Source organism: Ahaetulla prasina, chromosome 5, assembly GCF_028640845.1.
Source record: "Ahaetulla prasina isolate Xishuangbanna chromosome 5, ASM2864084v1, whole genome shotgun sequence".
Taxonomy (NCBI): Eukaryota; Metazoa; Chordata; class Lepidosauria; order Squamata; family Colubridae; genus Ahaetulla; species Ahaetulla prasina.
The window spans coordinates 58,092,305-58,113,315 of record NC_080543.1 but is presented as its reverse complement, the minus strand read 5'-3'; the positions used below and the strand labels follow the sequence as shown (position 1 = coordinate 58,113,315).

Sequence of the window (21,011 nt, the reverse complement as noted above, 5' to 3'; positions counted from 1 at the left end):
GCACATTTCTGAATGAGAATCACAGGTCAATAAATGGGGATCTGACATGACTATGATTACCAACTTCCTGACAGTCTTCCCATTGACTTGCTTCTGGGAATTCTGCAGAGAACATCACAAAACATGATCATGTGATGCAGGGATATTGTGACAGTGTGAACTACAAAGACTAGCTTTAAACAGTCAGTCACCAAATGGTCATAACCCGAGGACTACCTGTACGTTTTAATTCAGAAATAGATTTTTATAAGAAAATTTTGAATAGAATGTGTTAAAGGTTTTAAAAGTTACCAAGAAAAACTTGAATTAGCGATTAACATTAATAAACCTTAATTAGTTTTACAAGCACTTTTCCACACAATAACTACTTCATGTTTGAATTCAAAAAGAATGCAGTGTTGACTCCATATTTCTTTGCACAAATAATTTTGAACAGGATGACTATTCTTACTTCAGTTCACAAGCCACTTAATGTTACAAGTAATTATGGAAAGTTGAATCCTGTAGCATTAAGTCAATTTATTTCTTTTTTTTTCTATTAGAAGCAAATATGAAAATCCTGTTTCATGTATTTATAATAAATATAAATGAAAAACATTCAAGCTGCAAATTTTACTATACAAGTAATCCTCAACTTATGACCACAATTGAGCTCAAAATTTCTACTGGTAATTTGAGAAATTTGTTCAGTGAGTTTTGCCCCATTTAACAACCTTTCTTGCTTCAGTTGTTAAGTGAATCACTGCAGTTGATAAGGTAGTCAACCCAATTGTTAAGTGAATCTTGCTTCCCCATTGACTTTGTTTGTCAAGAGTTCTCAAAAAGGGGTCATACAACCCTGGGACACTGTAGCCATCATAAATATAAGTCAATTGCCAAGTATCTGAATTTTGATCACATGTCGCAGAGGCTGTAACTGTGAAAAACGGTTATAAGTCACATTTTTCAGTGCCATTTAACTTTGAACTTTGAATAGCTAAACAAACTGTTATGTCAAGGACTACCTATACACTCTTGAATTAGGTTCCTCCAAAATTCATTTAGTGGAAGTTTCTTTAGCTAAGCATTAGAAATTAAGTTTGATTCTCAAATATATAGCTACTAAGCAAGCTGGTCTAACAGCAATTACAAATACATTTTGCACTCAAGTACCATTTGACAGTGGGGAATATTCTAAAAAGAGCAGAAATCATGTAGATAACCTAAAATGGCACTGCTAATACAATCAGTCCTTGTTTAGCAACTTCTTCAGTAGCAACTATTCGCAAATAGGACAGTAATAAACATTTTTTAGAAATCATTTTCCAACCAATGCATGCACTTATGATCAAATTTATGTACCAGACTCACTGGAAAGAGAGTAATACTGATGCTGCTTCACAAGAGAACTTTATGTAAATGAGATGACAGCAACCAGTCATCTTTGCAACATCTCTCTCTCTCTCTCTCTCTCTCTCTCTCTCTCTCTCTCTCTCCCCCTAGCATTATTACAGTTGAATTTACATGAAGTACAATCTTCACTAACACTTTATTACAAGTAGTCCTCAACTTACAACCACAATGAAGCCAAAAATTTCTGTTGCTAAACAAGAGTGAGTTTTACCTCATTTTATACAACCCTTCTTGCAACAGCTGTTAGGTGTATCACTGTAGTTAAGTTAATACGCAGTTAAATGAAACTGACTTCCCTATTGACTTTGATTGTCAGAAGGTTGCAAAAGGTGATCAAGTACCCTGGACACCAAAACTGTCATAAATATGAATCACTTGCCAAACATTTGAATTTGATCACATGACCATGGAGATGCTACAATAGTTGTAAGTATGAAAACCAGTCATAAGTCACTTTTTTCAGTGCCCTTGTAACTTTGACCAGTCACTAAATGAATGCTTATAAATTGAGGACCACCTGCAGTTATAAGACAATACAGCTCTTCTGAATCAAAGGTTGAAGCTTGTTTAAAAGTATAGCAAGGCAGACTGAAATACACCAGGGATGTTCCTCTACTGAAGATGAAAGTCTTTCATTCCTGGGACCACAAACAATTGCTCTGCCTTTTAGTTCAGGCAGAAATCTGCCTATACTGAAATCTTCAGAACAAATAAGTTATTACTTAAATGAAGTAATGAATGGGAATTTAGTCTGGCTCCAACCCAATAGAAAAATAATCTCTGACTTTAGGAAAATTAGAATATTATTTGAAACTTTTAGTAAACATATACGTATATACATGCATGCATGCATACATGCATGCATACATACATATAAACATATATACACACATATACATATATACACACACACACATATATATCAGCAATAACTTTAAAAGTGAAATTGATTCTGTAGTGATCTTGGTTTATTTTACAGAATCCTAAAAGTAATTATTACACTCAGTTTTCAAAATTCAGAATTTAAAATATATGATTCTATCAGACAACAGGAAATATCTTGTTCAACAAACTTATTTTCCTGCACCACTTAAAAGTATTTGTGAAAAATAATTTACCCCTTTCAGAATCAGCATTAAAAAATTAAGTTTTCAAATTTTCATATGGTTTATTTACAAACAATTACACTAAACAAAGTATTCCAAATTTTAAACATTAAGTTTGCAACTATATCCACTTAATAGGAGGTAATAAAAAGGAGTGTTGGATATAATTCAGTTTCTTGAGCTATTTGTAAAAATAATAAATGCAGGATATAAACAAACAAATAAATACATTAAATAAATAACCTGCCAGAATTCATTCTCCAGAAAGGCAATAAAGTGTATTCAACTTAGTTTACTGTAACTAGATTTATACAGAATTTTAAATTGTGATGCATAAATTCTGCAATCTATCCTGTTCACTAGCTATAGCACACTCTTTCACATTAAAGAAAATCTTTCTAAATATCATGCAAAAATTAAAATAGGAAAATTAACTAAATTATTTCATTGTTTCATATTTTCATATTCAATGTCAAGTTAAATAAAATAAACTTTATCTGACTATATATTTTATTGGAACCAGAAGATAAGTATTATAAAGAACCCAATATAAAGGCCTCAATCCACATCATGCCAATTAGGCTGTCAAGCTATGTTTTGAAAGTAATACAGTAGTAGCCATTTAATTATTATAAGTATTTTTAAAAATTGTATTTAGATTTCAGTCTTACACTTCCCAGCATTGTCAGATTTCTCCTGTAAGTTATTAGAGAAACAGGTTCAATCTCAAAGGAAAATCCAGCTGTAAAAACTATCTGCTAGATTCCTCCAAATTGGAGCACTCTAACAGAAATTTTAAGATTGCCCTGCTTGGATGCAACATTACACATTTACTAGAAAATAAACTTCTCTGATTATAAATAAATTCACTTGAATTAAATTCATTTGAAAAGACAAATACAGAATTGTGCAGTTAACATTCAATATAAATCATGCACTTTTATAGGGAGAGGGAAGAGACCAGTGAATTCATCAAGACTTACTTTCAGAATAAAAATATATTATTAGGCTTGCGTCTGAATAACGTCTGTCACTATTCCATCTTGTATAAATTTGTAATAATTTGAATTCCTGATATATATGTACATACAGATGTATATATTATGGATGCACAAAATTTTTCTTTGAACAGCTCCCATATAAAAATGATTTCTTCTGTATTTCACCACTTTACAATTAAGAGCACTTTTAAACAAGTGCAGGTAGCTACAATATAGCATAAATATCAACCTATGTTCTGCATTTAATCATATTATTCTGTACTATTAAAGGAACTTTTAACTCTGAAGACTTAACTTACTCTTAAACGTATCTCAACAGTTATGTATCACATATTTCAAAGATACAGAAAATTTATTATTTGCATAAAGCGACAGGGCTAAAATTTAATAATATCCATTATCATTGGACTCCAGATAGTTTACATTAATAAAATAATTGAACAATGTAAGATATAGGCAACAAATCTTTTAATACGTAAGTCATTCATTATATTTAATTTAATACGTAAGTCATTCATTATTATAATAAATAACCAACTGAAAAGCAACTTCTAGCAAAGTTGGTTAGGAAATTTAAAAGGAATTGTTATTACTTACATTTCACTGTAACATGCCTTGTTTTACATACTTCAAAACAATATTAAAGCATTTTTGTCTAATAAAATAGAACAGTCTACTCCAAAGGAAGATAGTCTAGGTTTATACTATAAATCCAATCCTATTTTTTATTTTATTTTAGTTAGTACACTAAGCTCAACCGATTTACTTCTAACACATGCAGACAAGATTGGGAAGTTAGGCTCCAATTCCAAATACAATACTAAGAAGAAAAATGGACTTTTAAAAGTTTGATATATTGCTAAGTAAGCACACATAGCAAACCTTTTTCTTCTTGCATTTCTGCAAAACAAATATTTTAAGAATTTATAAATTTAGTTCAAAACCAAGTAAGCCTAAACTGAACAAATTCAATTATTAAAAATCTAATAAAATATACTATATTTAGAACTGCAAGATGAACCAATCTCTAAACTAGTGGGACTGATCTTGAGAATTCAATAGCTGCAATTTTCAATAGTGCATGCCACTGACATAGCACTTTTAGAATTAAGTCAACTTTAGACTTAAAATATTGAAATGCACAGAATTTTATACAAGACATTTACTGCAATAAAACCTACATTTTCCAACAATACAGTTCAGAAGAACACCACTTCCTAGACTTCTTTTTAACCAGAAATACAATGCAATGTACTTATCCTAAAATGTTACTTTCAAACAAATGTAATATAGGATGTCATAAAATGATTGTTGTGCTACAGTAACTTCTTTTAGCAAATTATTCAGAATGAAAACAACTACACACATACAATTGTTTGGAATTGAGATTGAATCCTTTTTACATGGCCTAATCAATTCTCTTTACTGCTCTCCCATAGTCCTAATCAGTTACTATGAAGTTACACCGGAAGAGGTTCAATTTTTGTTCTAATCAAAGAATTGATTAATTGATTTGGAAATCAAGACATATTCAAGTCCTATGTGTACAGGGTTCGTATTCAGATGTTAATTTCATTTGGTCATTTCAATAGGATTTGCTCCTTGATAAGTGTATCCTTAATGAGTTCAATTTCTGCGTATGTGGAATCCAGGGATAGAATTTACATAAAACAATATGTGTAGTTTAACAATGTATTCAGTATATGTAGTTAGGCAAAACCATGGGAGTATTGAGTTAGAGTTTACAGAAGATAAAAGTATATTTTGTGTTTTCTGGTAAGTTAATGAAAGTATAATAAATAACGTAGTCTCCATGGAGAAATAATCTGATTTGACTGGAATGTCCAGTCTTATTACAGAATTCTGTAGAAATCAATGCTTATCTCTGAGTAGGTGTAGCTCAAGATAAAATGTACTTTAGAAATCAATTGAATGCATTTATTCTATTGAAATTCTCTTTTTAGCTGATATTTGATACTAAATCTATTTTATTTTTAGTTATTTTTATATTAAAATGAAGACCTTCCTGTGACAAGATTCTACAATATGTATATACTGCAATGACCCTAGATGAATAAAAATAGAAGACTTGCCGTGATTATACCAGTACCTAGAAGGTTAACAGACTAGTCCCTACATTCGTCTCTTCTTATAACAGGTGCTAATTCAAACCTGCCGATTTTTCTGCCTACCTGCCCGAGAGGTTGCGGAAAGACCAGAACTTCTTCCTCCTCCTCCTCCACCTTGGGCCAGGTAAGAGCAACGCCGAGTTACCAGAACCAATCCATTACCCAGGTGGGAAAAGGCCTCAGCCTCACCTTCACAACTTAGAACAGAACTTCCCTGCAAAGCTAACCGGGAATAAAAGGGTACAAGAAACCGGTGTCTGCTTTTCCCTCCGCTAGGTCGGCCTCCTCGTTTGCCTAACCACCGAAGCGGCCCAGGCTCCCTCCTCAAGATGGCAGCGGCCCCTCTCTCCCAATGCCATTGAGCCGGCGGCCCACTGCTAGAAGCTCTACCACTTACCGTATATCGGGGCGGTGGCCGCCTCTGGTTACTGTCCGGGCTGCCGCAGTTGTCCTGTGCTGACCAAGGCCTCCCTCCTGTCTCGGGATTCAGGAGGGGAGTGAGTGGCGGCAGCGGCGGGTGGGCTCAGTTCATTACCCTCCTCAGCCAGCGGCCCAACCCAGCAGCCTCTCCGCAGTTTTTCCCACCCGGCGTGGATCACTTCGCCCGATACGCTCGGGGCCCGTGCAAAAGGGAGCAGGGCCTTGGCCCCGAAGCGGAGCCAATCGCGCACCTCCCTGTCCTGGAGGAGGGCAGCCCGGCCCGGCGGGCGGATCCGCGGCGTTTCCTGGCCGGGCAGATTTTCTATCGCTCACAAAATGGCGCGCGTTCCAAACCTGCGCAGCGATCGGCAGCGGGGCACGGGCAGAGCTCGGTGGTGGCGACTTCAGCTGCTGCTTGAGCCCAGGCCAGGGAGAGCGGAGAGAGTCAGAGCGGCACGGGCGAGAGGGGAACGCGGCGCAGCGCCGAACAGAGCCCCCGGGAACTCACTCGCGCCCCCTCCCTGCTTGCTTGCTGCCAGCCAGCCAGCCGCCTGCTCTCCTCCCCCTTCTGAGCGCCGCCGCCGAGCCGGCTTCTCAGGAACTGCGCTTCGGATCACTTCAGACCGCACACGAGCGCACCCGGAGTCGTCCCGCTTCGTCCAGGTGCAACTGTCCAAAGGGAAGATACCCCTCCGCCACCGAAATCCGAAGGAAAAATAATCCACGTAAAGTTATAATTCGGGCGGGAAGAAAAAATATTTTTAAAAAAGCCCAACTGACAAAATGGCGACGAGAAGAGCCTGTTACTATAGCAACTGTCAATCACTCCACAAGAGTCCCGCCCATGCCAGGCGGGAATCCGTGCTGAGAAGAGATGAGAGAAAGGCATGGCCGAAGGCGGAGCTTGGTCGCCTTGGCGACTGCTGCTTCATTCCGTTCCCAATTCTGTGATATAAATTCCGAGACGGGTTTCTTTCGTGGTCATTAGCCCTTGATGGAAGAACGCGGTCGCTAGTTTCCGTCATCTAAGTGGATTTCTTTCGGAATGGACTGAATGAGGAGGACTTAGTCTTTTCAATATTAATCTGGAAAGAATGCTCCAAGGTTAGAACTGAACCTGTTCCACGCAAGCAATAGATGCTACCTTTTTTCGTCTTGCTTTGGATTTGTTATGGATGTAGATGGTGGGAAGCAGTCAAAATAGCTTCAGGCACAAATATCCGTCGTACGTGTAGATCAAGTCCGGAGCAGGAGATTGCAATCTTTTCTGTCTGTATGACTACCACTTAAGTAAATCCAACATGCAGGATTGCGTCCCGCTGTTCATGATGGTCAATTTCTGTTATACAAGTGCAAACGAATGATTGCCTGGCACTGAGACTCTAGGTATCTATATTTTTGCTGGAGACCAATATAATTTCTGTTATAAACTTCAGGCTTGCAAGAGATCAACTGATAATGGTACAAAACTTGGGAATGTCTGGAAGATGCATCAGTGATTACAACTGGAATTCATCATTGAACTTTTTATTTTTATGTGCAAATAATTCTACAGATACTTCATGTCTCTCGAGCACATAACTTTTGTTAACAAAAGTTATTAACCACAGCCAGCATGGACAATATGGTGAGAGGTTTTGAAATCCAGCATCAACCCGAAGACCACACTTCTAATTTCTGCTCTAATTGGCTGTCTTAATTTATGGTATCTCTATATTGCTGGCTTAACAAAAAGTCCTTGCAGGTTACTAATATAAAACCACAAAAACATATCCCCAACAAAACAACTTTTGACAATTTCCCAAAAAATGTTAGGAAGGACATCATTTGAATATTCAGAGGTAAGTTCTATAATACAGAAGGGAGCTAGAAAAATGGAACTTCAAACCCCACTTCTCTTATCTCACCTGTGGGGGGGGGGGAGACACTCAACTTTATCCTTTCAGAATAGGTGAGTTAGTTCTATCTGAAATAGGCAACCCCATAAATACTTGCAGGCCAAGCCATAAAGTACTTTATGGTTGGTCAAAACCAGCATTTTGTACTTGGAAGCCTTATGGTAGCCAGTGTAGTTTTCGCAAAACCAGTTATATAGGGCACCCACTAATAGATGGAATGTTGCATTTGCACCAGTTGTGACTTCTTTATAGTTTTAAATTTTAGCCCAATTTAAAGCACATTGCAATACTCAGCTTCAGTGGTGATTAAGATATTTATCAGTGATATTTATCAATTATACTTCAAGAAGAGCTTCAGCTGGTATACTAGCTGTTAATTTAGGCAGACAACCCAGGTGTGGATGTTCTTTTGTGGGGTGTGTTTCCCCATGCTGAGTTATCATTTTGGCAGGCTACATGCTAGAAGGTTTCTGAACTAACAACAGTTTGGTCTTGCTGGGATTCAAATTCAGTTTGTTTATCTCCACCCATTCCCTAACAACTTCTAGACTTCAAGGGTGTCAAATTCGATTGCGTCAGGTGACATATTATTGCGTTTTTTGTCTTTGTGGAGCCGGGGTGGGCATGGCCTGCACATGATGCATCCAGCTGGGGGCTGCTAATTTGACACTCCTGATCTAGACAGTTGATCATTGCAGCCGAGAGTGGCAATGTGTAATTGGCTATTGGCATACCAAGGATACTTCACCCTGAGCCACCTCCAGTGGCTTTATGTAGAAATTACATGGAGGCAGAGAAAAAGGTAACACTGTAGCATCTACAAATGACCAAACACATAGTATGACTTCCTCCCTATTATCACTAACTGACTCTAGACAGGAGCAGTAAAAACTAAAGCAATGTGCCCAATTGTAACCCTAATAGGTTGTCCAGAAGGATGCCTTGAAAAAATCCAAAAGGATGAGGAGTACATTCCTTCCATCCCTATCCTAAGACAGGTTATCAGCCAGGGCAACAATACAGTTTCCATCCCACGTCTAGGAGCTCCACCAGGGCATCTCATGCCTAGGAGCTTTACTGGGGCATCCCGTTCCCAAGTCAGCCACTAGACAGACCAATGCAGCTTCCATTCATGCTGAAACGTATGAATGGTTGCTTTGAAAAGGAGAGATCAGTTGTTAAAACATGGATTTCCAGTTATGAATACATTAAAACAACAGTGCACTAAAAGCATGCAAATGTTTCCTAGAGGAAGAACTCCAAAAACATCCCAATGGTGACTGACAATACAGAATGATTACAGAATGCTGACTGATTACAGTACTGACGGAGGAAATGGAATGGAGTATTATGGAGAGGAGCAAATTCTATCCAGTCTGCTATAAAGTGGATTCTTCATCTACAATATTGCATGTCTACCTTGTTATAAGTTTATATTTAACCTAATGTGTTAGTATTACTATATTTTTGGGAATTGTGGATACATTTGAATGTATACATGCGTTTGTGCTGAGTTCAGTCTCTATTATTAACATTCTTAATAATGGTAACGTTAGATACTTTCTAACCATGTGACAGGCTGGTTACTACAAGCAAATCATAATAAAAATATTGCTATATAGGAAATTCATGCAATCCAAATAAAAAATTCCTTTTCTCATCCCTTGTGGGTGATATGTGTCTTTTCAATCTTGAGTTCTTTACCAGAGGCCTGAGAGTTTGCGGGCTCTGTAAAGCATCTTAGCTGTTCCCAGCACTGCACTTTTTTGGACAAGCAGCTTTGATGTTTGTGGGATTTGTTGGAGCCACTCTCCCAGCTTAGGGGTCACAGCCCCGAGTGGTCCTACCACCACTAGCACCACTTCGGGCTTTAGTGTATACATGTTCTTTAGTTTCTCCTTCAGGCCCCAGTACTTTTCCAGCTTCCCGTATTTTTCTTCCTGATGTTGCTATACTTGGCACCAGCTACATCTATCACCACCACTGTCTTCTGCTCCTTGTATACTACCAGAGTGTCTGATTCATTGGGTTATTACCTACCTGTCCATCTGAATATGGAACTCCCACAGGATCTTAGCTCTGTTATCCATGACATTCTGTACAATCTCCCAACTGGGCTTGGGAGGATCTAACCCATACACTGTACAGATGTACCTGTACACAATGCCACATATTTGGTTGTTCCGTTCAGTATATTCTGTTCCTGCATGTATCTTATACCCTGCCACTGTTGGACTGTCTCTGACGCTGTTCTGCATAGTCTTCATTTCAGGTCCTATCTAATGTGGCAGATGAGAATTCTATCTCTGAACCACCAATTCATGGTTTCTAACTAATGTGACTCTTGTGCTATGGATCTGGTTGCTGAGTGCCTGATCCTGTGCTGCTATTAAAGTGTCTTTTTTGTCTGACCCTTTACAGCCACTAGTAGGATGTCCCAATGTCAGTCACCTTAGCTATTTATTGATGTACATCCCATGCTGGGTCTTGTCTTGACATGAAATTTCTATTGGATCCTCCTTCCATGTGTGCTGCTGCCTTTAGCATTCTCTCAGCAGTTCATTTTGGGAGTCATCTTACTGATATAAGATGTCTCCAGGAGAGCCTTTTACCAGGTTCGCCTGGTTCACCAGTTGCGCCTTCCTGGACCGGGATGCCCTATGCACGGTCACTCATGCTCTCATGATATCTCGCCTGGATTACTGCAATGCTCTCTACATGGGGCTTCCCTTGAGGAGCACCCGGAGGCTCCAGTTAGTCCAGAATGTGGCTGCGCGGGTGATAGAGGGAGCCCCTCGTGGCTCCCATGTGACACCACTCCTGCGCAGACTGCACTGGCTGCCTGTAGCCTTCCGGGTGTGCTTCAAGGTTTTGATAACCATCTTCAAAGCGCTCCATGGCTTAGGGCCGGGCTACTTACGGGACCGTCTACTGCCACCGATTGCCTCCCACCGACCCGTGCGCTCTCACAGGGAGGGACTCCTTAGGGTGCCGTCTGCCAGGCAGTGCCGACTGGCGACACCCAGGGGAAGGGCCTTCTCTGTGGCGGCTCCCACCCTCTGGAATGAACTTCCCCCAGGACTCCGCCAACTTCCTGACCTTCGAATCTTCCGCCGCAAGCTTAAAACACATCTATTTATCTGTGCAGGACTGGACTAAAATTTTAATTTCAAATTTAATTTTAATGGGGTTTGTATCATTTTAATTGTAATTTTAAATTTTGGCCTATTTAAATAAGTTTTTTAATTTAGTGTTTTACCTTGTATTATATTTGTATTTTTATCGGGCTGTAAACCGCCCTGAGTCCTTCAGGAGATAGGGCGGTATAAAAATTTGATTAAATAAATAAATAAATAAATAAATATATGCCTGGATGCTCTGGATCAGTACAATGGCTTGGACACTCACCAGATTCCACCCAACCTCTTTCTGGCTGGTATACAGTCTTGAGTAACCAATCACATTTTAACCTAGGATGCTGGATGAAGTCAGCCAATGCAATCAGTGTCTAGTACAGAGCTGTCAAACTCCCGGCCTGCAGGCTGGATGCGTTACTAGCTGGCCAGTCACACATGGTTTAGCAAAGGGGAAAAAAGTCCTGATACATCACATGACGCCACCATGACGACCTGAGTTTGACACCCCGGTCTAGTACAATGTGTTGTGCAGCATACAGTGGGTAAATAAACTCTACTTAATTTATCCCAGGGGTGGGTTCTACTTACCTTTACTACCAGTTCTCAATGGGAGCGTGCATTCCCGAAAAGCTTCTCCGCATGCGCAGATTATCCATATTGACATCCAGGCGGGTGGGTGGAGCCTCCCACCACTTTCACTACCGGTTCGCAAGAACCGGCCCAAACCGGGACCAACCCACCACTAATTTATTTATAGGTAAACAAAATCTTGTAAAGTATCTAGAACATAGCCTATTGTAAACAATTTAATTCATTCTGGATATTTTGGACTACATTCACATGCTGAATTTTATCAGAATATTATTCCAAAACTCAACATTTGCAATTTGACACATAATTATATAAGAAAATATAAGAAAAAGTTAAAAAGAACCACATTATAGAAGGTGATAAATTTAAAAAATCCTGAGGACAGGATGTAAACCCAAATAATACTAAGATATATTTAGAGTTAATTACTGAATGTTGAAGTCTCATACATGCCTTTTTAGGTGGAAAACATTTTTAATTCACAGAGAAAAATCAAAATTTATTTCAAATCTGGCTACTATTTTTTTGTACAACTAATATTCCAATCCAAAGAACTGCATGCAACTAAAATATTAGAATCATGTCAGTGCAAATATCCATATTAAAACATTCTTAATAGAGAGTTGAATGCATGTAGCAAAGGAGAGTTCATGCCCTACTTAGGAAATTGGACTCTACTTTGGAAATGCTCTATTAGAAAAAGCTGAGAGGTCCTGGATGGTGTTATATATATATGATGCCAATGGGACCAAGCAGGAAGGAGAGGAGCCCTCTCCAAATAGGGAGAACAAGAAATTAACCACCACAGAAGAAAGATAGGTGCAAAGACTTGGTACTCTGTTTTTACTGTGGAGAATATGGCTATATGGTATCAAGCAAGGACCCCTCCCCAGCCAGGGTGCAGCAGAATACCATATGAACACACAGCCCAGAATCAGAAAAATGACAATAGCCTCTCTCACAAAAGTTCACAGGAAAGGCTATTGAAAGATTAAGAAAGATTTCTCCAACAAGAAATTTAAAAAATTTGTTGCTTTGACCCTACCCCATGGGCAGGAAGAAGTGATGTGATTGACAAGTTTATGGTACTTTAAGAGCTGTTGTGATGCAGTGGTTAGAATACAATATTTCAGGCTACTGCAGGCTAATTCTGCCAACTGCCAGCAGCTCAATTCTGACTGTCTCACAGTTGACTCAGTCTTCCATTCTTTCGAAGTCTGTAAAATGAGGACCTAGATTGTTGGGAGGCAATATGCTGACATTTGTAAACTGCTTAGAAAGGGGTGTAAAGCACTATGAAGCGGTATATAAGTCTAAGTACTATTGCTATTACCTGAAAGACATCCTGATATACTCTGAAAACAAATCTCAGCATGACCACCATGTACAGGGTGTCTTGAATAGACTGAGGGAAAACCACCTTTTTACTAAATTACAACAATTGCTTTTGAGTTGAAACAGCTAGATTTCTTGGGTTAGTGCATTTCCACATATGGAGTTCAAATGGATACCCAGAAAATGCAAGTAGTGTTCCCTGCACAGCAAAGGACATTCAGAATTTCTTAGGCTTTGCAAATGTGTACAGAAAGTTTATACCACATCCCACTCTTCGCAGAAAGTTTGTTTCGATAAATGCCCAGCAAACAGCATTTAAGGAGTTAAAACAACTTTTTGTGCCTCACCCCACCTTCAACACCTTAACCCATTCAGATTGATGCCTCTGATGTGGTTCTCAGAACCATTATCTTACAAGAAGCACTGGGAGAGGGGAACTGCATTTTTCTCAAGGGCTTTGACTGCTCCAGAAAGAAACTGAGATTTTTAGAAAGAACTATTAGCAATCAAGTCAGTTTTTAAATAATGGAGAGGTTTTTTTGAAGCAGTATGTTGATCCATAGATCAATCATAAAAATCTTAATTTTTTTTAAAACCAAGTAATTTTCACCAGGGAAGTGCGATAGAGCCAGTTTTTCTCTCACTTTGAGTTTTGCATCCAGTATTTTCCCAGGTTCAAAAAATCTGATGCCAGATATACTGTTCCATAAACTGGAATACTTACTAGTGTACCAAGCTCCAGTAGCTGCAAGCATTTTACAGCTTTTAATTTCTGATGTGTACTTCTGCAAATGATGACTGAAGTGTTGGGGCAACACAACCACCAGGATTAAGGGATAGCAATCACTAGACCAATTCTTGAAAGCTCAGATGGATGACCTCCGGGGCACCCACCAAATACTATATTCCTATATTTGGTGGAGAGACAGGCATTGAAGTACAAGGCAAAATAGTGGTACTGCCACATTTGACAGAAATTTTGCAGCGTTGCCACAATAACGAGAGAGCAGGGCATGAGGGAGCATTCAAAACATCGCACAGAATGTTAAAAGACTTTTGGTGGCCTAAAATGGGGGCAGATATCAAAAGATATATAGCCTTTTGCTACACCTCAGAAGGGCTAAGTTCCACCATCAGAAGTCAGCAGGGCTGTTACAACCCTATGCCTCTCCATTCTTGGCATAAGTCTCTGGATTTTATTACTGATTTATCTGGTCCAATCCACAGCTTCAGATCCATACTAATCATAGTGATTTTTTTTCACAAAAATGGGTCATTTCATCCTTTGAACAGGATTGCCCACTGCCAAGGAAATAGTTCAGGTCTTTTTAGATCATGTCTTTCATCACAAAATCATTGTATCAAATTGACAGAAGTCAATTTGCTTCCAGATTTTGGAGGGCGCTGTTCCAATTTTTGAACGTTCCAACTTGTCTTCAGCCTACCACCATGCTATGAATGGGAAGGCAGGAAAAATTAACCAATTCTTGCAACAATGCTTAAGATGTTAACTGTATCTATAGCAAAGAGCAACTGGCCCTCATTACTACCCTTGGCAGAATTTTATATAATAACTCTCGCCACACATCAATTGCTATGACCTCTCCCCCTTTCAAGCCTTGTATGGCATGCAGACTAGAGTTTCACCAGAGAACCTGAGGGAGGAGTATTCCATTCAGCTGTGGATTTTTTTTTGCAAGAGCAGCCGGCTGCCCAAATACTGTTGAAACAGCAGCTAAAACAGGCAAAACAGCCATACTAGATATTATCCATTTACTAAGGAACCCAGATTTATAGCATAATAATGCCTGGATTTCATGAAGGTTCAAGCAATGAAGTTCATTTAGGATATTTATTTCTTGTTAAAAATACTAATATTTTATCTTTTTATTTTTGAATTATTTTGGGTAGCTCAGAACAAAATGTTTACTTAGATCATTCTGCAAGAAAATATATTAACAAAGACTATAGTATGTGTAAATAAAAAATTATGAATGATGGGAGACATGCAAAACTAGTTTATCGATGTTTTTATTCTAAATATAATTAAGAAACAAAAGAAATCAGGAATATATAGAATTTAGGGGGATCAATCACAATATTGTAATACTTATAAACATTTGTTAACATTGTTAAAAATATCATTCTAAATTGTCTACATTTATGTCCACAATAAACTATTTTATTTTAAATTATTTTGGATGGCTTCACATTACTTTATGTATATATTCATGCATCATTCTAGCTGACAGTTAATAATATGCACATTGCCCTTTAGTTGGCTATATGTGTGGTGCTAAACCATGATTTCATTTTTATAATGATTTTCTGAACAAGACCCAATTAGCAAGATACTATACATAGACCATAGTAAGCCACAAACAAATCTCATTATTCTGTAGCCATAGTTATTGATATAAACAGTTAGGCTGAAAGGCTGAAATAAAAGGCAGATATTTTAACATTTTAAATTAAATTCGCATTAAAATATGAGTCTTTATTCTGCTAGCTAATTCTTTGCTGAATCAAAATGTCTCATAAATATTTATGAGATTTCAGCAGGTATGCACAATCTATTCAGCAACGATCATTCTTGCTTATTTAACAAATTGTGATTAAATCAGCCATTGCTTAGATGGTTTGTATTTTGTAGTAAACCATACATTAATTAACATATGTTTTACTAAATATACCTTCACTGGGTACATTTGCATAATATCCAGAAGAAGAAACCATAGCTTATAAATCATAGTAGCTTGAGTCACCATTAAACCAAAATTAAAACTATTATATAATTTAGCATCTTTAATGCATGTGGTTTTAAAAGTCTGATATAACATGGTAATTTCATTTTCTTGGTCAGTATATTAAAGAAAAAATTTAAACTAAATATGCATTAAAAAGTTCAAACTGGGTAAAAGCTAAAAGTGAAACTGACATTGCCACATCTTTTTCAAGTATAGGCAGTCCTCAACAGTTTATTTACTGATCATTTGAAATTACAATGGCCCTAAAAAAATGACTTATGACCCTTTTCACACTGCAGCATCCTTGTGGTCAGATGCTTGGCAACTGACTAATATTTATGACAGTTGCAGTGTCCTGGGTTTTTGTGATCACCTTTTGCAACCTTCTGACAAGCAAAGTCAATGGGAAACCAGATTCCCTTAATAGCCACGTTACTAACTTAACAACTGCATTGATCTACTTAACAGCTGTGGCAAGAAAAGTCACAAAAAGGGGCAAAATTCACTTAACAACTGTCTCACTTAGCAATAGAAATTTTGGGCTGAATTGTAGTCATCAGTCAAGGACTACCTATATTCCCAAGCAGTTTCCATTTACTTCTTCAATTAATTTTCTGTTTATCAGAAATATTTTCAATTACTATGGTAACTTTAAAAATGATCTTAACAACACCTTTCTCTTGCTAGTAGTAGCTGGAGACTGCAGCCTTAATATTTTTGAAGCAGCCAGAAAAGTACAATGAATTACATGTTACCAAAACTTTTCTGAAATAATGTTATTAAATGAGAAGATCCACTTGACCATAACAATAAACAAGTATTTTCATTCGGTCTGTATTTTAAATGTAACCATTCCAGTCCCAATATCATATATGTTATTAAAATCTATGGTATATCTAACATGATCTTTTTCTGGTGATAGCTTATTTGCCTCCTGCCATATTTGAGTAATAAACTCAGCCAGAAGGTTATTTGAGAAGATAAAGCTGTTTAGCTTTATTTTTATCAGTCACCATGATCCCCCAAAAGTGACTAAAATTACTTCAATTTCTATAACCAGCTAACAAGAAGAGGAAGGCTGTAAATAACTTTCTGTTATAACACAGCTTACATTACAAAGATATCTGTTCATGTAAACATAAAATAAGAACTTCAGTAAATCCAATACAAAATGTTAAAATTGTAAAGATGATATATTATGATCAAAAACCATTTATTAGCACCTTATTCATTCTTATTCAGACTTCAAACCTCTAGTTTATTTTGTTTTCATATTTTAATGCCCTTGCTACATTTGGAAAGTATGTTTAAAAAGCAATTTATTACTGATAATCATTGAACTATTTAACCCAGATTTTGATACTGTATCCTATAACTTTTAAACATTTTAAAATCGGGTGGGGGGGCATTGAAATTATGTGTATGAATCCAGTCTAACTAGCTGGGATTGCATAATACTATTAAGCTGTAAAATACTGATTATAAACTATTATGGGGGAATTCAAAAACACACTAAAACAAAAAGAGACTTACATCAGCATCGGCATAAAGAGGAAGGAGACTGAAGTAGAAAGACAAGAATGTTGTGAGAACCCTGGCAAGGGAGCTCTCTCTCAGCAATATGGAAATGTGTCAGCCTTTTACAGTAGACCAGGCTAGGAAACCAAAATCATACATGCTAATGTATTTTTATTATAATGTTACATAAACAGAATCTTGCAAGTCTGGATATGCTTTCCCCCTCCCTTCCTTTAACTTCATGAGAACTAGGTGGGTCTGGTCTGAGATGCTTATTCAGGTTAGAGAACTTCTGCCCTGCATGCAGCCCTCTTTTATTTGACTCTTTTATTGATTGGGGCTCTTCTTCCATTTCCTCAAGGTTATTCCTTCCGCCCATTAGCTAAAAAAGATTTATCACATGAATATGCTACAAAGATTGTCAAGACCAAGAATATGTCAGCAAGAGCTGTTTCTTGGATTAATTACCTATCAGGCAGAGAAGGATACAATTTTTCTTCAATGATCAACTATTTGGAAATGCGGACATTTCGCATGGGCAGGATCTATGAAAATAACAGAGGTAAAGCCTTGTGATGCTTTGAATTCTGAGGACGTGAATAGAGTATGGGACGGCAGAAGCTCAGTCATATGACCTAGCTCCTTCAGCAGATGGAGAAATTGAAGGCTGAATCTGGGAAGTTGTCAATGTTTCACTAAGCAATGCCATCCATCTTGAAAAGTACTATCTTTGAACAAAATGCATAGGACAACTATTAGCCAATAACAGTTCGATTTTATTCTGCTTTGGTGAGAACCTTCTTTATTTTACATCTATTTTATAATAGTTTTGCTTATTAGTTTTCTGAATGGATTTTACAATTCAACTAATATTTTGTCTCATGAGTTAAACTACTTCAGATTGGAAGATTGGGCAACATATTTGTATCCAATATATTATTCTATTTGTAGACCAATAGCTTTATTAAATGATTTCAAAATCCTGAGTTTAAAACACTATAATGAATATTAATTACATTTAATCCATTCTGACCTGTCAAATATAATGGTAGTTGAACTAAAGAGAAGGCTGTTTTCCCTGTTCCCATTACAGGAAAGAGTTAAATTGATGTGCGGGTATGGTCTATCCTACCAGTCATTTCTTACAACAGAAAAAAATCTGTGGGCATTATTCTAAACACCAATGATGTTTATATGGCTAAAGGACTAAAACATAGTATTCAGGCTATTGTGTCAAACAAAAATCTTAACTTTAAAGTTATCTCTTTCTCATGATATCTAGTAATGGGAGGCTTGAGTATAGTTTACCAGACCTGGACTGAAAAAATCCAGGAGACTACTAGATGGCAGCAAATCTCTACCATCCTCCAAATTTTTGCAACCCAAATTTATACTAAAAAAAGATACTCTGAAAAACCAAGGATGTAGCCTTTCTTCCCTGCTACCCTAATACTATTGTAATTTATGACCTACTCATTGTATCCAGACCATGTATGAAACAGGAACAGAAAATCTCTCTCTAACCTTATCCATGGTTCCTCAAGTTTTTAATTCACTATAACAATGCTATCTAAAAATAAGGAAGTGACATAGGATAAATGTAGCTTAGAAAACTATCAAAGATGGCTGCTGTTCAAGATAGATTTCTTTAAAAAATTATTAACACTAGATCTCAAAGCAAATCATTTGCTTATCTATGCCCAACTGTGGCAAACATTGTGCCTGATAAGCTTTGGCTGACCTAGCAGGATCCTTTCTGTGAGCTTATTATACATTTTGTGTGGTTTATTACAGGGTCTGTAATTTAAGTTTTCTGATTTTTTAGCTGATAACTTCCATTAGAGATGCTAGCATGCACTGATGTGAGTTTGGACAGGAAATAGTTTTACAGCATTAGCAACAGTATATATTTTTTTCTTGTATGTGAAAGCTAGTAAAGGCACTGTCATCCTTATATTTACTGAACTCTTAAGATTAATTACTATGTTTCAAGAACTTACTAAAATACATATTGTCTAATAAGTAAGTATTATTCTAAATATCTCTTAACATATTTGGAATTTAGGCATTTAGCATTTTTTTCAATACATAAACTGGTTGTCATTTTGGAACAGTCATTTAATTTAAAGCAGCCATCTTTTCCCACTGAACTGTCCAACATATCTTCTAATTTATATTCGATATTGCTAGAATATGTCCTATCACTGTTAAAAAGTTACACAGGTAGTGCTTGACTTATGACTGCAATTGAGCCCAAAATTTCTGTTACTGAGTGAGCTATCTGTTAAATTAATTTTACGACCTTTCTTGTTACAGTTGTTAAGTGAATCATTGCAGTTTTTAAGCTAGTGACATGGTTGTTAAGTGAATCTGACTTCTCCATTGACTTTGCTTGTCAGGTCACCAATGGTGATTACATACGGTAACCCCAGGACACTGCCACCATCATAAATGAGTCAGCTGCCAAACATCTGAATTTTGATCATGTGACCATGGGGATACAGCAACAGTTGTAAGTATGAAAAATAGTCATAAATCACTTTTTCAGTCCTGTTATAACTTTGGTCATTAAACAAACGTAAACCGAGGACTACCTGTATACATGCTGCTACCAGTGGATTAGGAATAAATGCACAAAGAACAGCAAAAGCCTAAAATTCATTTCTGTCAATCATCCAGAAAAGGTCTTTTCAGAAATTTACAATAAAATATAGGAATGAATCCAATCAGATTTCTTGAAAAAACAAAGGCAAAGGGATATTCTCAAATCCCTTAAAAGAATTTTAAAACAAATGTTTCCTTTAGGTTCCTTTCTGCATGAAATAGCCCGCGTCACAAAGGTTGCTTCTAGGTAAATCCGTCTAAGGCAGCAGCTATAGCCTTTTACAGCGTAATCCTGCCCACCATTACTGACGAAGCGATCTGTTTTCAATAGACCCGCTTTTAAATAGATTCTACGATATTGTTATTCTGATAGCCACTATTAGAATCCAAAAGTGTCATGGTCTTAGCATGGGCTCCCGGTTTGCTTTTGATAAAAAAAAAAATAAGTACGGTTTTTAGCAGACAAAAAACTACACCAGTCGCCACCCACTTCAAATTTTTGGGTTCTATCATATCGCAAGATCTCAAATGGACAGCTAACATCAAAAACATCATTAAAAAAGGACAACAAAGAATGTTCTTTCTGCGCCAACTCAGTAAGCTCAAACTGCCCAAGGAGCTGCTGATCCAGTTCTACAGAGGAATTATTGAGTCTGTCATTTGCACCTCTATAACTGTCTGGTTCGGTTCTGCAACCCAACAAGAAAAACACAGACTTCAGAGGATAATTAGAACTGCAGAAAAAATAATTGCTACCAACTTGCCTTCCATTGAGGACCTGTATACTGCACGAATCAAGAAGAGGGCCGTGAAAATATTTACAGACCCCTCGCATCCTGGACATAAACTGTTTCAACTCCTACCCTCAAAACGACGCTATAGAGCACTGCACACCAGAACAACTAGACACAAGAACAGTTTTTTCCCGAAGGCCATCACTCTGCTAAACAAATAATTCCCTCAACACTGTCAGACTATTTACTGAATCTGCACTACTATTAATCGTTTCATAGTTCCCATCACCAATCTCTTTCCACTTATGACTGTATGACTATAACTTGTTGCTGGCAATCCTTATGATTTATATTGATATATTGATCATCAATTGTGTTGTAAATGTTGTACCTTGATGA

General features: G+C 37.3%; 1 protein-coding gene and 1 long non-coding RNA gene across 2 annotated transcripts in view; both read right to left on the bottom strand.

The window, feature by feature from the left end:
* DYRK1A (dual specificity tyrosine phosphorylation regulated kinase 1A) overlaps positions 1–6,692 on the bottom strand; it is a 172,690-nt gene extending 165,998 nt beyond the window's left edge. Inside the window, exon 1 of the mRNA XM_058184530.1 lies at positions 6,026–6,692. The gene's annotated coding sequence lies outside the window, so the exon portion shown is untranslated. The remainder of the gene's footprint in view (positions 1–6,025) is intronic.
* Positions 6,693–15,024: 8,332 nt separating this feature from the next.
* LOC131199131 (uncharacterized) lies at positions 15,025–20,876 on the bottom strand. The gene is made up of 2 exons (XR_009155270.1): positions 19,679–20,876; positions 15,025–18,058 (listed from the first exon to the last, which is right to left on the bottom strand). It is a non-coding gene; the product is annotated as an uncharacterized LOC131199131 (long non-coding RNA).
* Between the last annotated feature and the right edge of the window lie 135 nt (positions 20,877–21,011).